At 41.2% G+C, this 20815-nt stretch overlaps 1 long non-coding RNA gene across 1 annotated transcript in view; it reads left to right on the forward strand.

Annotated features, from left to right (window-relative positions):
- LOC149226746 (uncharacterized) overlaps positions 1-20815 on the forward strand; it is a 39935-nt gene that overhangs the window by 17719 nt on the left and 1401 nt on the right. The window lies entirely within an intron of this gene.

The raw sequence follows: 20815 nt of genomic DNA on the forward strand, positions 1-20815 counted from the left end.
TTGGTTCCCATGGGGAACCAATCCAGCATTTGGTAGTCCATGTCTCCCAGGGCTTTCCATGCTAATTCCTGGTGAGGAGCATTAATGGGCTTAATATTCAGTGCAATAGGGGTCTCCATAGCTCTTCAAGTTGCAAGAATTGCAGGTGGACAGGAGGAATGGTAAAAACACAGTCTGGAGGCAGTTCTCTGTGGAAACAGTTGATGTTTTGAGTATCCAAGGGGAATTCTCTCAATAGCAATTGAAATACTACTGGAGTCTAGTGACAGAACTTCTCTGTGGTCTAACTGAACTCTCCAATCGGGTGAATTATGTCTATTAGGAGCTCTGCCGGGAAAACGCAGAATTACAGAGGTTTTATGTGAATTGCAGGTTTCTAAAGCTCTGCAGGTACTTCTTGGCCCTCACAATGACAATGGTGGATGAACAAATGGAAATGAACGGTGCAAATACTGTTTTTATGGTTCTACTATCCCTCTGAGCAATTTCAAGCTTAATGAAGGTCGTATGGAGGGCGAAACGGTCTAAATACCTGTAATTCGATGAGCAGAGGTTGAAGCAAAGGTGCACAGTTGCTGCTTGAGGAGGTCGCCCGGGCTAATAGACTGGTTGGCGAAAATTGGAGTTCAAACGGTCATGCAGAGCATTCGGCAGAAATAACAGTGAAAGTGGTAAAAACACGGGAAAATTGGTAAATATGGGTTATTTTACCAATTTGGCGCTTTTTTCTGCTGACGTCATTGGTGGGTCATGGTGAGGTGACGTCAGCTGACGTCATCGGGCGACGTGGCAGTGGGTGACTGGTCAAAGGGGCGGCGAGGTGGCAATCCAGTCAGCAGTGAGGTGGACCCATAACATAGGCAGGTACGAGCAGATAAGGACGTGGCGGCGAGTCAGCGGCGGGTAGGTGGTCAGTCAAACCGCAGCGGTTACGGTTAAGGCCTTAACCGCCGCGGTTTCTCGGGGCGGTTTGGGTACGGCGCAGAGGCTGTCAGACTTGGCTCCGAGATGGTTCATTGATCGACGCGTGGAGGAGGCGTGACAAGGCGCAACGTCACTTTCCCGGAGGTTAAAGCGCCGCCATAGGATGCGCTCCGATATTGATGTGGACCGTCGGATCTGATGGGCTTGATCCGACGGCTGGCGGAGGAGAAAGAGGCGCGCTTCATACTGCGGGCGGAAAAATTAAACTTTGTGGGTTTTTATGGGTTTTTTCAAATGTTTTGGCTTAACCCACAATGTGGTAGGATTGGGAAACGTGCCAGAGGCGGGTATTAACCTTTGCAAAGGTTTTTATAGGCAAAAGGGGTTTGGAGAGGGGGTTTTATCAATGCAGAGGTGATTTGAGGGTAAATAAACTTGCAGCCAAGGGGAAATAGGGTGGAATAGGTTCACCAAAGTGGCCAGATGCCATTTGGTCCCTTTTGAAAAATACACGGCTATTATGCCTAGGGGAGGGAATATACATAAGATTTGGGGTTTTATACACCTTAGTGTTAATATTATTAGGGGTGGGGGTAAGATAGGGGAGGTTATATAGTAGAATTAGGAGTTAATATGAATGAAGGAGGGGAATTAGAAAGGGGGTGTTAGTGATGGACTAGAGAGGGAAAGAAAAGAAGTTAGTGATGCTCTTTGCTGTGAGTTCATGGAATTCACCACTTTGTTTGCTGATAGATTTATTGCCTTGGCAAGAGACCTATTGATGCCTGTGTAATGGTGATCATATTCTTTCTGCAACCACAACTGCCTACCCAACTATTTTGCCTAGCATTTTTTGTTTCTTCTTGGAGGGGCACTTGGACTTGCAACCCTCAATTGCCTTTTCTTTTCTTTGGCTTTTTCCTTTTCTCTCTATCTACTTCTACCCTTATGTCTTCCAAGGTCCCAGATTAAACTTTTGGGAACCTTTGCTTCTCTACCTGAACTACTTGTCTGCCAAGATTAAGCTGTTTGGACAGACCTCTTTCTCTATTCTACAACTCAAAATTGAAACATGGCATGATCCAGATTAGACTGTTGAATCATCCACAAAATTTGAAATAAGGTCCTCAATACTTGAAACACTTTACCCAGCTCTGGCTTTCTAGGAAATATGGGATCTTTGGGATACCAGAGCAGAGCATATTTGGCTTTTCTCTTGCCAATCATGAAATATGAAACCTATTACTATAGGTATCCAACAAGAGTTTTTGTAATTCTTCTTTCACAACATATCTTAGCGCAGGGGTTATGTGCCTTTGGGGTTGACGAACAGGTCGGGCTCCCTCCTAAATATAAATATGGTGATTCTAGGTTTTAGGAGGTATGCCTTTCATGTCCTCGTAATCCCATGCAAAGGCATCAAGGTAATCACACAAAAAATCAACAAGCTACTCTTGTTGAGATGAGTCTAGGTCTGAACTAATATGTAAGGATTTTCCTAGACTAATTTTAACAAGAGTAGTCTCGAGCTCAAGAGTGCAGGAAGATGCTACTAACACTGGTGATGAGGAGGGTTGAGAATCAAAATTTTCTTGAAAATCTGGACTAAAGATTTGATGAAACATGTCAAAATTAGGCATTGTGTCCAAATTATTCAAGAAATCTTGTAATTCACCCTCCTGGGTAGACTCTGTATGATGGTGGATCAAAGAAACAGGTTGAGTCTCCTCATCACTGCTGTCGTAATCTAACCACAAAGTGTCCTTGAGCTCCTAAATAGATCTAGCAGGCGGGTATAAGGTGACTTTCTTCCTAGAGTCTCCACGTGAAATATACATATCACCAGAGCGACATCCAATGTAAGAATCGGCTGTGGCAAGCCATGGTCACCCCAGAATCAAGGGATGTCCACCCACGAGAGATTTTGGTTAAAGGACAATAAAGTCTATGGGGTATTCCCAAGAGTCTATGGAGACAACCACATCATACAGTACACCTTCTGGCTTTATTTTTGATCTATCTACAAGTTCAAGCACGGTAGGGGTAGGACGAATATGGACCAACCCAAGCTAATCCATGGTTTTCCTAGTCATGACATTGATGGCTGCACCCAGGTTTATTAACACACTGGGGACAAGGATACCACCTATCTGAACATAGACAACTGGGTTTCCAGGATCGGTATACTTTTCCATTTGTTCACATCCTATCATTAACTCGGCTACACGACCAACAAATTGAATGGTCTGAGGTTCTTCTCTCTTCCTCCTTGGATTTTTGAGGCAGATTTCCCTAATGATCTTTGTGCAGATGGGGATCTCTCTAATAGCCTGAAGCAAAGGTACCCTTATGTAAAGATTCCTCAGCTCAGAAGCCAGACTGGACTTGAGGTCACTCCTCTCCATAACTAGCCTCTCTGGGTAGGGAGGCTAGTTTGAATAAGATGGTAACTCTGATGGTGCGAGAATGGGATGAATGGTGTCATTGTTCTTCGAATGACCAGGAGTTTACTCCTCGTTTTTATCCACAATGATCACCATGGGTTTTTTTTGTTTTTCTGGTTTTACTACCCTTCCTGATCTCAATTGAAGCTCATGCATCCCAACCGGCAAGGTTTGATGAATAGGAGAAGGGGGCAATTTAAAAGAACAGATTGATTGCACCGCCTTATTATTAGGATTTGGTGCTGGTTGAGCAGGCACTTGGTGCGGTCAAAAAGGTTGTGGTAAAGGTAATGGTGGCATCGGTTAACTTTGTTGAGGTAGGGGAGGAAAGGATGGATGTGATATATAGTGAGGTGCATATGTAGGAGGATATGACAACATCTGTGCAGGATAGGATTGATGTCAATGGTTTGACCCTCTCTATCCTTGTTGCCAAGATTGAGGGGGTTTCCCATACTGATAATGGTTCCCATGCTGCCAAGGTTGAGAGTGTTGAGTGTTATAATAGGAATATGGATGTGCATTATGACCAAAAAAATGTGGTGAAGGTTCAAGAACCATACCTACACCTACTTGAGGCCAATTTCTCCGTGCTCCCATAGCATGTAATGGTTCAGGTTCAGAATGCTCCCCTGTAAATACAACTTTTAATCCTGGTATGGAGGGGCATTTCTCGGTGGCATGGTTCTCTGCACAAATCACACATTTTAAATTAGTAGGACATTCTCTTAAAAGATGCTTTTTCCTACATTTAGGACAAAAAATAGACAAAGACTCTTGTTCATCTACCAATTTCTGCTGAATTTTTAAAGAGTCTATTTGATTTTTAACAGTATTCATTATCTCAATTTTCATATTGTCCATTTTTTTCTCCAAACCAATAATCATAACATCTGTAGATCCAAGTTTACTAGTTTTATTTTGATTTCCTCTATTGGATCTAGATTGATTCCTTGAAAATTTCCTTCACAAGTCACAAATTTGATCAAAAGCTTTATGAGAAATATCCCCTTGTCCTAATAAATTCAAATTATGCTTAGAATCTCCAGTAATCCCATGTAAGAACAAGGTCCTGATAGTACGTATGTCAAATTTATGTTTCGACCTCTGGAGGATGTATAAAAATCTCTCTAAGTAATCCTCCAAGGTCTCATCATCTCTTTGCACAATGGTAAAGATCTTATCTTGCATTTCTCTAGTCTTACAATATTCCTGGTATTTAGTCAAAAACGCCAACTTCATTTGGTCCTAGGAAGTTATAGTTCTCCCTCCGAGTCCCATGAACCAACACAAGGTTGAGTCCTTGAGAATGGCAGGGAATAACTTTAATTTCTGGGCATCTGAAGATTATAACTAACAATGTTATTGCTTTCAAATCCAAGAGAATGATCAATTTCTGTCACAAGTACCACATTACCTTAGGCCATTCCACATCCTATTACCCTCAGGGTAATGGTCTAGCTGAGTCATCTAATAAAAGCCTGATCAATATCATTAAGAAAGTATTGGAACAAAACAAGAAAAACTGGCACAAGAAGCTTATCAATGCACTATGGGCAGACAGATTGACTATGAAGAGATCCATTGGAACAAGCCCCTATGAATTGGTTTATGGCATGGAGGTTGTATTCCCTTCATCTTTGGGAGTCTCTGTGATGAAGTTGCTACAAGAAGTGCAGGCAAAACCTAATGACATTCAGAGAAGAATAAATCAGACTATTCATTTACAACAAACCAGAGAAGAGGTATATCAGAGATCTCAAGTGCTACATGAAAAGCTCAAGAAGATATTTGATAAAAGGGAGACAAAGTTTTGAAATGGGACTCCAGGAGAGAAGATAAAGGAAAACATGGGAAGTTTGACTTCCTATGGAGGGGACCTTTTATCATTCAGGTTGTATAAGGAAACAATACTTACTTTTTAAAGAGCCTGGATGGTACAGAAGCAAAAGATGGACCAATTAATGGTCGCATGCTGAAACATTATTTTAATCCAGTTTGTTGATATATCAGGACTCTAACTTGTACATAAGCATGTTTAGTTTCTACAGTTTATTACAGCAATAAGACTGGGAAGGAATGTGTAGAAATTTTTAGGGTGTAGTCAAGGAACTTTACCACCTTTTTGTGTTACCTTTTTGTTAGTTTACCAGAAATTGTATAAGACTTGGGAGCTGAAAATATGAGAACAACATTCAGATAAATTATCCAAAACAGAGGTGTAATCGTTTGGATCAGCTCATGAGAGATGTGTATATTTTACATGGTCCTCTATACAGTTTGTTCACTTACAGCAAAGGAAAATTTAAGAATACAGCAAGAATTGTACATAAGGCCATCTGACCTGCGGTTCTTGACTTTTCATCAGGAAAAGGCATCCCCAAGTTGAGCCATTGTTAGCTTCCTATACCAATAGGTGTCATTTTTCATGATTGACATTGAAGATCTCTAATATGTTCATACCTTTGGCTGGTTGCAAAGGTTTTCCATATTCCCAAGAAATCAAAAATTTTAAAAATGTAAAGAGGGTATGCCCTAAAAGAAAAATCAAAGGGCAAGAAGAATGAAATGGTCAAGAAAATGAAAGAAATGAACCCCAATTAAAGGACCATGAAAGTGTGCAAGTCCAAAATGCCACTATTGTTCTATTTTTGCAAAGATCTGATGATGTGCAGCTTATTGATCTATGCCACCATTGATGAATGGCCAAACAGCTCAATATTGGCCAGTTCATGTTTAAATTTACTTGTCTTAGAGATAGAGACATAATACCTGTCCAAACTGTTCAATCTTGGCAGGTAAATAGACAGGTAGAGAAGCAAATGAGCTCAACAGTTAAAGCTGAGCGCTTGGATGTTATAAGGGTATATTTAGATAGGATCGTAATGAAAAGAAAATAAGATTGAAAGGGTCTGCTAGTCCAAGTGCACCCATCGAATAAGAAGAAAAAAGGTTACGAATAGTAGGCTGGGTAGGCAGTTTTAGTGTTGCAAAAGCATGCTTATGGTTAATTTCGTTTCTCAAAGATGTTCATCTAATTGTTATCATAAGTACCATGGCAGTTGTTTGGTTACAAATCAAGTGAGGCATGACTAACTTCCCTTCACACTTCTCCCAAAATCACTTACTAACCCCCCCTAGGATATTGAGATCTACTCAGTACTCCTAAAATCAGTCCATCTCATCAAAAAGCCTAAGTAAAATTGCATTCTTACTTTAGGCAAAGAAGCCACATTTCTTGTGTAAAAACCCTATTTTCCCTTTAAGCCTAAGTTTCCTAAACATTAAACTTAGCACTTTCCTTTCAAAATCTCATATTAACAATTAACTTTATTATTTAAAACCTGCGCAAATATACCCCTCCCGTATTATATTTATAATATAAACCCCACTTATTAATATTTCCCGTCCCAGGTTATATAACCATATTCACTATGTTTAGGGATTAATAGATCCATTTGGGATTTATTAATAACCTGCCGCGCGCCGAAAACATTCAAAACTTTGATTTAATTGATCGGGTCCCGTGCCGTAACCCTCTGTCGCCTCCAAACAGCGCCAACCGTTCGATCGACGCTCTCCCATCGGACGGCTCCAGATCATATCACGCCCCATCCTGCTGTTGTATTTAACTTCTGGGGAGATGGGCGGTATTACTGCTGTACCGGGGACACGCGGCACCCTCCTGCCGTGCTCGCTGCCCCTCCGCCCCAAACCACTCTGGCCCATAAGTGGTGCAGGAGGAAACCGCTTACCACCCTCCCGCTGACCCCACCTGCTAACATCATCGCCACGTCATCCTTCCATACCCTCCACTACGCGACAAGGTGTCCCGTCATGCTGATGTCATCCGACCAAAAACCGCCAAAAGCCCCGCAAAAGCCAACCACGGGAAAGTGTCATTTTCACCATTGTTATTGTGAAGCTGTTGCATGCAAATTACGTCCAATTGAGTGCGAAACACATCCAGTCCGCCACCCGGCCAACAAACTCCAGTGTCCTGCTCCACGGTCCGCCATTTGACCTACAAATACACAACTTTCATCCGTAATCCAGGTATTGATTCATTTTTGCCCTAAAAACCTGCAATTTTGCTTTTCCACCGAAAATTCTACCTGAGAAGCCAAATTCGAGTTGAAAACAGTCTGTTTATTCATAAAAAGACTCCCAGAACTCTTGTTTTGCCTACTTTTGCTACGAAAAACTGAATTCCAATTTAAAAACACAGTAACCAAGTATGGAAGCTCCGGTGGCCCTGAACATTGCTCCCCTCAATGCGCCGCACAAAGACCAGGACTAGTTGCCCTTGGCTGACCGAGATTTTCAAATTAAAGAGTTATCTGGTGACAAAAACCACCTCCAGGCATTTTGCGAAATTAGGAACAATCACCAAAGTAACTCTGATCTCTATGGAATATGGGAATCCAACCTGCCCATATATTACCTCCCCTCAGTAAATGTTTTCCCAGATATTATCCGCCAATGCTGTGCCCATTATGAACCTACCCACAGAGCAGTTATGACTCCATTTGGGATTGTCCTCTTTTATATAACTCCTAAGTCAATCAATCAGATGCTACACTTCAAACCCACTCAGCCTCTGGCTCCTCTTTCTATGGGATTCTTGCTTGAGTAGGGCTCTAAACTGCCCAATTCAGAGATAGCACGTATTGCTCAAACATTTATGAGACCAGATTGCCAGCCCAAAGAGCCACCTCCCTATGTGCATGTTTGGTTCAATGACGCTGGTAGATTCCTTATTGATATGATATCCTATGTCCTGGGATTCAAGACAAGTGAATTTGTTGATGAGACCACCTTAGTTTTGTTGTCCATGTTTACTCCGGGACAACCCCCTGCTGTCAAATATGACTATGCTACTTTCATTGCCAACAAGATCCATGACCAATTCATGAGTTTAGACAGAGAAGGAGTCTTCAAGTATACATCTTATATATGTCATCTTTTTCTGTATTATCAACCAGAAATTTTTCAGTTTCCCATCAAAAAATTGGATTCTAAGGGAGAAAGGAGGTCTGTGATCTTTTGGACCTCAGTCTTCCACCATGTTTCTGAATCCCCTTATACCTACTGTGAGTTCATTGACTTGTTTATACATCCCTTTTCCTCTCTACTTATGAGAACTCATCCTCCTAGATTCTCTGGTGATATGCAGAAGATTTTACAGCTCTCCAAAAACTACAGAATAGGTGACTGGTACCTCTACCAGAATCACATCGAAATCAGAATATATGGTTGTGGGCTGTGCCCTTATAAGCTGCCCAAATATGTGCCAATGACACTGTTTGCACTGGAGTATTTCAAGCAACTTATCAATGTAGATTTAACTCACTTTTGCAGTGCAAAGAAAAAGGCCCAGCTGAGAATAAGAAACCAGTTAGGCCCTTTTATCATTAACAAGAGGGAAGCATGGGAAGATGCTGATAGGATATTGGGGGAAGAACTTAAATTGAAGAAAAGTTTCTGGTGGGTACCATATGACCCAAATGGCTTTATCAGTGACAGAAAAGTAAAAAATAGGCTATCAGCCTATAAACATGCTAGGATCCCTGAAATAGAGCAATTTTCTAATCAGGATGAGTGGGTAGAGGGTACATTAATAGAAGAGCATACTCAGCAAGAAGTGATGGAACAAGCTATGAAAGATCTTGAAAAGATCCTTGACTTGGACTCTTTTGGACAGGTATCTTTCGAGTTGCCTCAGCAAACCGGAGTTGGCACATCCGCTGCTGGAACTTCTCAGCAACCTACACAAGAAAGTGCTACACCAGCTACAGGGGCATCAAAGGGCAAAGAAGTGCTAGATACAGAGCAACACATAATGACAAATCAGCCAACAACATCAAAGGAACAGGGCCAAGGGCAAATCCCCCCTGCCCAAAGCAAAGCACCAGAGATACCAGCGTTGCAAACTCCTCTAAATGAGGAAAAGGGCAAGAAAAGAGACAAAGAAGAAGGCACACCTATGAGTGGACCAACAGAGCAACCAGGGGAAAAAATGCAAAGAATAAACCCCCTATCAGAAGATGAATTTATTGAGGAAACCACAGGCAGTCTAAGAGGGGAAAAGATGGTCAGCCACGAGACATCCTCGGTGCTGGAAACATCCACCAGCTCTCACATGTCTCAACCTAGGAAGGCAGCATAGTGTGGAAGTTTCATCCACTAGGCCGCAAAGCAAGCAAGGTTCTGATATTAAAAGAACATTCACGTAGATAAAGGCCCAGAATGACCCACTAAGGCTGCAACTTTACAATCAGTTCCTCAAGATGACCCCCACCAACCAACAAAGGTTAATGTCCGCATATGACATTAAAGAAGGTATAACGATCTTGAGCCACTTTAAGCCTAAAGTGCAACAGCCACAGTCAACAGCTAACTACATCAGGACAAATCTGGAGGTCCTTGCCAAAGACATTCATCCAATGGACCAGATTGAGTTGCACAAGCAAACTGGAGAGATGGTCTACTCCACATTGGCAGATAAGGCAATGTTGGCTCATAAATTGCAAAACTCATTAAACAACACCTCTGCTCAACTAGATTTGGAGAAGGCATCTTCTTTAGCCAAGGACAACAGGATAAAGTCCTTGGAAGATATTATCAAAGCTGGTACATGATCCCAAGGATGCCAAAGGAATAAAAGCATTGATGAAGAAGAAGGAAGAGGACATTGGTGCCCTCAGGAAACAACTGAAGCTGCCTACTACTATGCATCCACAAACTACAGAAGTTGTACAGCAAAAGTCAGAGGAGGACATGATGGACCTGCTTATGAGAATGAATGAAAGATTAAGTGAGACAGAGCAGGCATTGGAGAAAGCAATAAGAGAAAAGTAGGGAGATTCGACCTCCCAGGCACCTAAAGTAGTTCCAACAGTCACAACTGCCCCTCCTACAGTTATAATAGCAGTGCCTCCCACTGTCCCGCCATCAATAGCAGAAATCACCACAGGTACATCAGCAACAGCAGTAGGCAGCAACACTACTACGACCACAGAGGAGTTAATAAAAGCCATGGAGGAATTAAAACTCCAAGTATCAGAATTGAAAGAAGCCAAAGAGAAATTGGCAAAATTAGAAATAAGCTATGGTAAATCCAAGATGACTGTGGCAGAAAAGCAAGAGAGGTTAAAGCATTAGAGAACAAGGTGAAAGCATTGGAAAAGGACCTCTCTTTAGATAAGCCTCTGGGAGAAATCAAAGGCATTTTGTGGGCTAACATCAATCAATCCATTAGTAATATATGGAGATCTATTCAGGTTATTTATGAGCAGATTGACTTGATAGCAACAGCCCAAGTGGAGATTCAAAAAACCAAAGCTTTATTGGGACACATGCCTGAACAAGCTAACAGGCTAATACATTTTTTGAACACCAAGACCAGTGAAGAACTAGCAGCACTGGACATCAAAGACAGGACAGGCACCATTCTAACAATCAAAAGAGTTCTGACCATGAGAACCCTGATGAAAAATTTGGAAAGGAGGTGCCAAGACATGCAGGTGGAAATTGATTCTTTTATAGAAAGATTTGTAGTTTTGCATGAAAAGGGCTTGCCAAGTCTGTTGGTAAGTAATGAACGCCTGATGAGACATGTTGAGTACACGCACAAGTTGAATAAACATGCTGCTGATCAAGTAAATGCATCATCAAGTACTTCAGGAGAGAAGGCCCTTCCATCTGGCCAAACCCTCTGCAACAACTTGGAAAACCTATTTTATATTGAGCATGAAGTGAAACATCTATTTACAGTCCAGCCTAATTTCTTCAGGTACACAGATGCTGATGAGACTTTAAGAAAGCTGCAAAGACATAAGTTACCAGAAGAGCAGTGGTGGCAAAGCATGTTGGAAATTCTATAGACATATTTCTGGTATCTTTTATATCCTTGGTAAATCGAAAGTTTTGGTACCATGTGCCATAAAGTGGAGAATAGGAATGGATGAGTCATGTGGGGCAACAATGTATCAAATCAGGATTAAATACACCCGATAAAGTTGGGGCAGCAGTGCGGAATATCAGTGGAAAACAGCTACCAGCCGACTCACCGAGCCTACAATCAGCATATCTCACCAACTGAGCAGCGAGCACAACAACATTTACTTCTTCATTTATTTCTCCCTGTTTTCAAGATCATTTATTTCTCCTTTTAAGTAGGTAGAATGAGTTATTGCTAAATATTATCTCTTTGAGATATTTTGTAACATTTTTGTATAAATACCTCCACAAGCGAAGTATTCGGGGTTGGTGATGCATTTTCTTAGACTGCACTGTAACTCTGAAATTTTTTTGAATACAAACGCTGTTGGAATCCATTGTTGCTGGACTCTCTGAATGTGGAATTGATAGCAGAGGACTTGTTACAGAATTCTTGAATCAACTTATGGACCAATAAGTCTCTTCTAACTTGTGTCTTACAGTTTCTATGTTTACTATATCATATATATTTCATGAAATAAATAATAGAGAAAAAGAATAACTCAAAATTTGCTTGTTTGCACTCTATGTTCAGTCTCTGTTATTATTAATGTTTTCTTCAGAATTATCATAAACAAGAATTCTTAATTGCTCATGTTTCCCCTGGTTCTTTCATCTTGAATATTAGCTAAGGAATTCTTAACTGCTCCTTAGCAGTAATCATCCATTTTCCCTCTGTCAACACGATGAAGGATTCTTAATTGCCCTTCACCCACTCACTCCATTCCATCTGATTCCAGCCTATAAATTGTTCCATGATTGATTACTTTGCTCTGTAGTACCATCCTCTGTTAAAGAAATCATATCCAGCAGTTCATCCTCATAGACTCCATTAGCCCAATGGACTGAACTTCTCAGACTTACACCCCGGTTCTATTGAATATCACCATCCAAACTCAAACAAAAACCCTTGTACTTCATAACTAGCCTAATATACCTAAAAAACAAAGCTAAATTATAAAGAGATAGCCCTCTCTGGATGCAGGTTGGCTAGAACATGTATCTAAAAGATTGGTATGTGGTTACCTTGGTCGTATTCCCTTTCTTACAACTTTTGGGAACAACCTGAGTGATAACAGAAGTCTCAACAAAAAATACGATCCATTTGTAGGGGAAGCTTTGGTCAAACCATGAACCTGTGTCAAAACTGGGAAACCCCATGCCTGTACTCAGTCTTCTGATCTATGTGTTCAAGCTTATCCAACTAGTAGAGAGAGAGAAGGGGAAAATTTAAACGAGCAAAACTAAATCAGAGGTCTTACATGCTTCTCTGAAGGAACAAACTCTCTTTCTCTCAATAAGTCAGGATCCCTCTTCCGCCACAAAAATAAATAAGTGCCTATGCACAATCCTCTTTCAAAAAATACAAAGGTGAAAAAAGAGAAAGGCTTTTTGTGTAGAGAGGTGAAGTAGGCAACTCTACTGAGGTACTGACTAGGCTCACTAACAGTGGAGAAATGCTTGTGTTCTTGTGTGAATCGATCGGGTACTATCCAGGCCTGTTGGCCGTAGAGCAACACTAGAGATGAAAACTTATACTCTGAAAATCTTAAGCTCGTGAGCCAAACTACCCTTCCCGATTTTGAGACACTGTGATATGACTCAATCTTTTGTTGTGCTCGACTAAGTTGGTACAAGGTGAACCATGTCTGTCCATGGCGTAAGTGGGGAAGCTGAAGTGACCTACACAATGAATCAATACTCCCTGAAAGGCCAAGGCCCTGTGCTGAAAATGAACCAAAATAGAAAAGTTTGTATTCAACCAGTGTTTCGCCAAGTGTTGTAGCGGCTGCAACACCCTCCAAAATTTTGGCCTACATCCAAATTTCAGAGCCTTCTTTGGTTTTTCCACTGATGGTTACAAACACTCGAGCTCATTCCATGAGCTCTTGTAGAATCTTTACACCCCTTTGCTTGTTCAACCAACGGTCGTCTTTTGGCATGTTAATTGCTTTGTCATGCTTGTGATCTTGTTCTGGAAATTTTGAAGGTTGTTCTTTGTGTGCATGATTTGTCTTCACTCTGTGAACATCGGTCGTACTCACACACACATTTGTAAGCATTGTCGCGCAAGTGTCGTCACGGTCATTTGAAGGTCCATCTCAAGTATCGCACTTATCTCTCTTAACCTTAAGATAGTCTCACTGAGCACATGTTTGTTATGTTGGTTTGTGGTGTCCTAACGTCGAGTCATACTAAATGTCTGATCACATGATCTGATAATGAGATCTAAGACATTTATTAAGGTATTACAGACTCATGTGCATGGATATGCCTATGTTACTTTGTGCAATGGATCGATAAGATTGTGAAATACATAGACAATGAAGCAGTTAAAGAAACATAATAGACAACACACATAAACACAATAAGTTTAATATGGAGTTCACCCAAAACTCCTAGGCTACATCTCCTGGTCCAGCCTTCAATGGTGGCCTCTCTGTTATGTCTTCAGAAGTAGAGTTTTACAACAGTATGAGCTCAATTTGAGTCTCAACACACAACAGATACAATAGCTAGAGTTTTGTTTGAACCCCTCAAGCCTCTCTGAGTACACAGACTCTCTCTATCACTCTCTGTCTCTGTCTTTGCTCTCTCTCAACACTGCCTGCTCTATTTGCTATCAATCTATGGCTTTAAAGCCAATTGGTGTTGTCTATTCGTTTCACCTTCTTGGGCTCTCTGGCTTCCCGACCTATGTCTGCTCAAATCCCCCTCTGAGCGCTAGCAATCATTGCTAAACTCTTTCAGGGATGGTGGCCACCTGTACTGTAATGTAATGGGTTATCGGGCCTTTGAAATCCTTCGAAATCACCGTTCTCTGTTTACACAGAGAAATACATTAAAACATAGGAAAAGTCCACCAAACATTGTTTATCGGACTTTAAAAATCCATAATTCTGCCTTATATTCCTATCTGATCCGCCTTTATGTCGACATTGCATCTCCACCGTTGATATGGGAGATCCAGATCCAACAGTTGTGGTTCATTTTTGGTGGCCCTTTCATACGGGGGTTCACTGCCCGATAAGGGTGGTTTTCTATCTCCTCAGCCTGGACACATGGCAACCAATTTATGGGCTCGGGCAAAGCCCGACCCAAACCACTTACCGCCTTTGGTCCTCCTGAAATCTTGCCTGTTTTATGATTTTCCTTTTATATAAAAAAATACATTAAAACATGAAATCCCGCTCATATTAGACTTGAACTAGTATTCAACAACATTAATAAACCCTTTCGGGTCCGTAACATCGCATCGACGCTTTATCCCTTGTATTTCGTTTATTTAACGAAAATGCGGTTTACACTGAAAAAGCATTGTTTTTGGACTTGAAATATTATCAAATGTCATCCATAGTTTTATTGGGTCCGATTATCATGGTCATGGTTATTACCGGCCCCCGCTCCATTGAAATGTTGCGATGCGATGTTGCGATGCGCTTGATCGTAATCACACATTGAACATACCCTCGCTGTTGTAAACACTCCTTCGTATTTGCTGATTGCGATACTGTGATGCAACTTGGGCCATTGATCTACGTGCTTGATCGATGGTCTTTGTTGACCCTGCTGATTACTGTTGCGTATTCTTTGTGGTCTCTGCCGATAGCCTCCCTTTGCCACTGCCGATTGCGATTCGTCGGTCGGATCTGGACCGTTGATCGGCCATATCCGACAACTCCAATTCAAAGTTGCTTTAAACCGCCAATACTTTGTTTTTCAATGATTTCTCTATGTTTTTACCTCCTAATAGTGTTATCTGCCTTCTTTAAAGGTTTTTCTTAGGCGACAGTTTGAACGTTTAGAAGATTTTGAAGACTTAGAGGATTTTCTAGGATCCATTTGGATCATCACAATGTCACGTCTACACAAGTTCACTTGCTCTCCAACTTAGCCATTTTTCCTGAAAATCTGTCGATCAGAAAAACCCCTTCAATCAGACCCTGACTGAGCTACACTACGCAGTCTCAGCTCTTAGTGACCTTGCTCTGCTTCCCATAACTAATTAGTGCTTGAGGTTGTCCTGCGGGGAAGCTTCACTATGCAATCTTGGAAGTGAGCAGGCTGTCTGTTTCCCAGAACTGCGTAGAAGTTGTCTCCAAGCCCGATCCAATATGCGCTTCCCACAAGACCAGTTATCACGCTTCCCTCTGGTCTACTGGAAATATGCACTACACTGTGACCCGAGGCTACACTACTCTCCAAAACTACGCAGAAATTCCCAAATGCCTACCCTGCAATGCCCACTGAAACTGTGCAGTCATGCTGAGTCAGGCCTTTGTTGCCTTGCTATACACTGCTCCCAACAAATACGCAGGCTTATCTAGTAGGCCCTCCTGTTGGCTTGCTCCGCTCTGCTCCTGAAAATTGCATAGTCCTGACTGGTATGCCTTTCGCTGCCCCACTCTACACTATTTATGGAAACTGCATAGTCATGATGGGAAGGCCCTTGCTGCCTATCCCAAATTGTCCCTCAAAACTGCGCAGTTGTGATCAGCAGCTCCTCGCAGCCCGATCATGCCTTGCTCTGGAAAACTGCGCAAAATTTCCTGCCAGTGCCCTCTGCTAGATCGCTCTGTCTCCCTCCGAGAAACTGCGCAGATTCCCAACCGAGCCTCAAGTGGCGCACTCAATCCTTATCCTGAAAATTGCTCAGAACTATCCAGTAGTTCCCCTTAACACCCTACCTTGTCTTGCTCCTAGGAACTACACAATTCTGCCTAGATGGTTTCCACCTTGCATCTGTCACTACTATCCTTGATTGCGTAATTTTCCTCACACTGACCTCTACGCAGTTTTTCCCAACAATACTCTAGAGCCCCTCATCTTGGCCTGAGCTATGCTCTGCACAGTTTCAGTGTCTTGTCCTCCCTCCAAGTCACCTGGACCCGAAACCGAAAATAATGCATCATGCTAGACTAGGATATTTTTGGATTTGATGTCGTCCCATCATGAGTGAATTGTAGGAATAGGTACATTGATGGAACATGGTGCAATGACAAATGAGATGAAGAAGGAGTGCATGCTAGGAGACTTGCTTGCAGCTGAACGAACATACAAAGAACATCGAGAAACAAGTGAAAGGGATACATGCACTGAACCATCAAGCAAAGACCAAGACCATCGAAGAGCCCACAACAATTTTCCATGCAGAGGAAAAGACACAATACACCGAGAGCACATCCATCACTCCGTACAATAGAAGCTTGACATGGACACCACAGTTAACCAATACATGTCAGTATTGTCATGTCAAGTTGTGTCATGAGTTGTCTCGGCCACATCACTAATATGGGTCATACTTGTTGTAATCATATGTAATGTAAAGTGAAAGTCCAACGGACGCACATATGAAGTTGAAGAGTCACATGAGTTGAAAAGTCATAGGAAGTTGAACGATCATGAGGGAAATCCAAGAGTCATAAGGGTCAAGCACCACACTTGGCTATATATACCCCCTCATTGTATGAGTAAAGTAATTTTCACCTTGGCTCCTCCCACATAGCCTTGAGAGTCTATAGTCCATTCTTTGAGGAGTGAGGAGTGGCTCAAATGTCCCACTACTGGGACTAGTGATGTATGGTGTACAAATGTGTCTTGGAACTTTTTCTTAATTCAAAAGCCTATCTCAGGTCAACACATTTTCATGCATGTTTTGTATCCGTTTGTAAGAATATTCTTTAAATGTTTGTAATGCATGTTTGGTTAACCTGTACTAAGATAGTTGAACTACTTTGGTTATTTTAGTACTTACATTGTTGAAGATGTGTTGTATTTTTTTATCACTGATGTCTTGTCCATGGACTACTCCGCAAGACATTAAACATACCATTCTTATTTTTCTTGGTTATAACGACCATCACCTTCATGTGGACTGCTCTATAGGATGGTGTACGTGTTTTCCCTTGCACTTTGGTTTTAGCAACTATCACATCCTCTCTGGACTACTTCGTTGGATGCTGTACAGACCCTTGTCGTTTTCGCGTGTGTCTCTCCCTGGGTGGTACTACTACCTCTCATCTAGAGGCTCAACGTTTCCCGCTCCCTTGTAGTAAGAGAACCCAAACAAAAAGTTACATTACGCACTCACCAGGCATACTCACCTCACCTTTTGAAGATATAGGCATAACACTCTCATGTGCTAAACAACAAGAGCTAAGGCAAATCTCTAAGATAATGGAAACTGGGCCATCGTACCAAATGGGACTCCTACACCAAACGGCGCGAGGTCTAGTTGGGACTTCATATCAGGGAGATCCCCTGAATGTTGGAGGGTCCAACACTGTCAACACCTTCTTGCTAGACTCTTTCTTGACCAATGCTTTAAATTCACAAAACTTTGTGAAAGTTTGATTTTTCTTGTGCATGAAAAAGATCCAGAATTTACGAGAAAAATCATCAACAAATATAACATAATACTTATGTTTGGTCGTGAATGCTGTCGAAAATGGTCCACACATATCTAAATGGACTTGCTCTAGAATCACCTTCTCTCGACTATCTCTGTCGTGAAAGGAAGCTTTGGTGAATTTTCCCAAAGTACACCCCTTGCATGTATTAACTTTCTCTAGCATACCTTTGGGAAGGCTGGTAGAATTTTGTTGCATGGTTTTAAAAGCCCCATGATGCAAGTGACCCAATTGCCTATGGCACAACTCACCGATGTTTTGGCTTTTCACCTTCTCTACTTTTGTGCTCAAGGAAGCACAATATTCTACCTCCAACTTATAGAGATTCTTCACTCAAATCCCTATCCTCTTTACTTGTCCCATGGCTATGTGACGAAGGAACACCTTTCCCTTACTAAAGATCACATCATAGCTCTATCCTCCAACATGGAAACAGATACCAAGTTCTTCTTCAACCCGGGAACATACATAACATCTCTATAGGTGAGAGGAGCACCTGAATCCCTTTGGAAGGTAACCATACCCAATCCAGTAGCACTATAACTCCCATCATCACCCATCTTGATATGCATCTAAATATCCTTATCCTCCAGGTCACTAAAGAGCTCCTTGTTTCCAGTCATGTGGAATCATGCTCCACTGTCTAGGTACCATACACTACCCATCATTGATGAAACCATGCATGCAATGAGGGTAAAGTCTAATTCGAATTGAGAGGCAAGAGCCTCATCCACTGCTCCTCCTGAGGACTTCTTATTGGACTTCTTGAGAGGATAATCTGTAGCAAAATGTCCCAGCTCATGACAATGAAAGCACTTTACTTTTGACATGTCTTTCTTCTTGCCTCCATGACAAGAATCTGATTTGGAATGGGATGCCTTCCCCTTCCCTTTCTTTTCCTTACTTGCTAAAGGACAATTTTCGTCATTATCACTATTTGATGAGGAACCGTCTCTGGTGTTCATTCTGATCTCTTCCTGCATCAAATCCGACCACATTCGTTCCCAATATGGCAGCTTCTCTCTCCCATTGACAGAGTCCTGATAACTATACCAAATCTTGGGGAGGCCTAGAAGAGCTAGGCTCACCATATCATCCTCGACAATGCTAATCCCAACACTTCCAAGCTCATCTTGATAATGAGTGAAGTTGGTCAAGTATTTTTGAATTGAGTCTCCCTTCTCCATCTTGATCTTTCTGAGTTTGTCCTTCAAAGCCAACTTCCTATGGTCATTGCTATTCTGAAACAAGTCCGTCAATGTCTTCCACATTGAGTATGGAGTTTCCTTTCTATGGAAACTCAAGACAATATGGTCTCAAACTCCCTCAAGAATAATCTACCTCGCCTTTGCCACACACTTCTTCCATTCGGCTAGATCATTCACATCCGATGCTGGTGGCTTAGGAATGTCTTGATCAATGAATTCCTTTAGGCCATTATCCTCTAGCACTGCTTCCATTTTGTCCTTCCATGCTATGTAATTCGAGTTTCCTTCCGAGGCGTACTCAAGTATCAAACTGTAGAAAGCTATTTTCTGATCCTGAAGTATGAATTGAATTTAATTATAATTTCACTTGTAACCCCAAACTTGAAATCTCCTCTAGTATATTGTCTTCAGCTCCAATACCATGTAGATTTTCCTGTAGATTCAACAACTCATGTAATTTTCTAAAACACAAGACAAGGATCTACTCTAATCTCAACAACGAAAACCAATAGTTCGATGAAAACAATAATTAGCAAGAGGAAGATAATCAATCACACATAACACAATATTTCTCTCAGAAAAGAACTGCTCAAAACCTAGACTATCTATATTGCATTAATCAAAAATCCAAGATGAAAATACAATGCTTATTCTCACTAGAACAATCCCTGCACAGGTATAATCACCTCTCTACCTCACAAGCCTGCTCTGGCCAACACTTAGCTAATTATTCTGCTTGCCAAGCCCCTATTTACTTGCAAAATTCCTGAGAGGATCAACCCATATTTAATTGGAAAATCTTTCTTCCAAAACTTCACAATCCAAACTTAGGTCCATAACTGATTGCATGCATGATTTGTACAACTTGAAAAATCATACAACTGATAGTAAATTGTACTTGCACTCTAGACTCAACTGGGTCTTTTTGTGAACTGACATGCATGAGTTTCTCTTGAGTGAATCTCCAGTTAGCAAGAGTAGCACAGAGGACGCACCAGTGCACCAACTCACTACTGGACCTCTACTAGTTCCTCCAACAGTTAGAACTAGTTTAACCGACCATAGCTCAGTCAAACTGATTTATCTAATTACAACTCAAATAAACTCATCTCGGACCCTTAAAATTTAGGGATCATGCATACATGACTACATAAAGACTTCCAACTCGAAATTCCTAAGTTAAGTCAGTTAAACTTAATTAACTATTTACAAGTTACTATGAGAATAGAATTCGGTTTTAATTCACAATTTAAATCAAGGACAAATTAAACTAGAATTTCTTGTTGCCATTTCTCAACACCTGTCACATCAAACTATTCACCATCATACACTTACCTACACGTGCTTTGTGGAGTGGACCTCGAGGTTATTTGGCCAACTTTTTAGTCACCATTGATTTATTTATTTTAATTATTTAATTAATTTAGTTTATAAATTTAATTAATTTTAATTCAATTCTATATTAATTAATTTTGTAAATATTTTGTTTTAATTTGTAAATATATTAATAAAACCATTGAGTTCAAGCCTTCGTGCGTGTGTGTGTATGATCATCGTGGCCAAGCCCTCATATATATATCCCAAATAAAACATACATATAAAACCTATATACTAACCATCACAGTCGATCTCATATGTGTTATATCAAAAAACACACCAAGACTTGACTAGTCATCCTGAGACAGTGATCCTAGGGCATTCATGAGTGCGGTTATTTGAAAAAAAAATGTCATGGAATTTAAAAGCCGAGGTGACACAGGATTCCACAGTCTTTCATTAGGTAATCCTTCCATACACCTCCTCCTCCACAGAATTCGTTTCCACATCG

The sequence above is a fragment of the Pinus tabuliformis genome, chromosome J, assembly GCF_031772625.1.
Source record: "Pinus tabuliformis cultivar Carrire ecotype Pingquan chromosome J, CPIR1, whole genome shotgun sequence".
Taxonomy (NCBI): Eukaryota; Viridiplantae; Streptophyta; class Pinopsida; order Pinales; family Pinaceae; genus Pinus; species Pinus tabuliformis.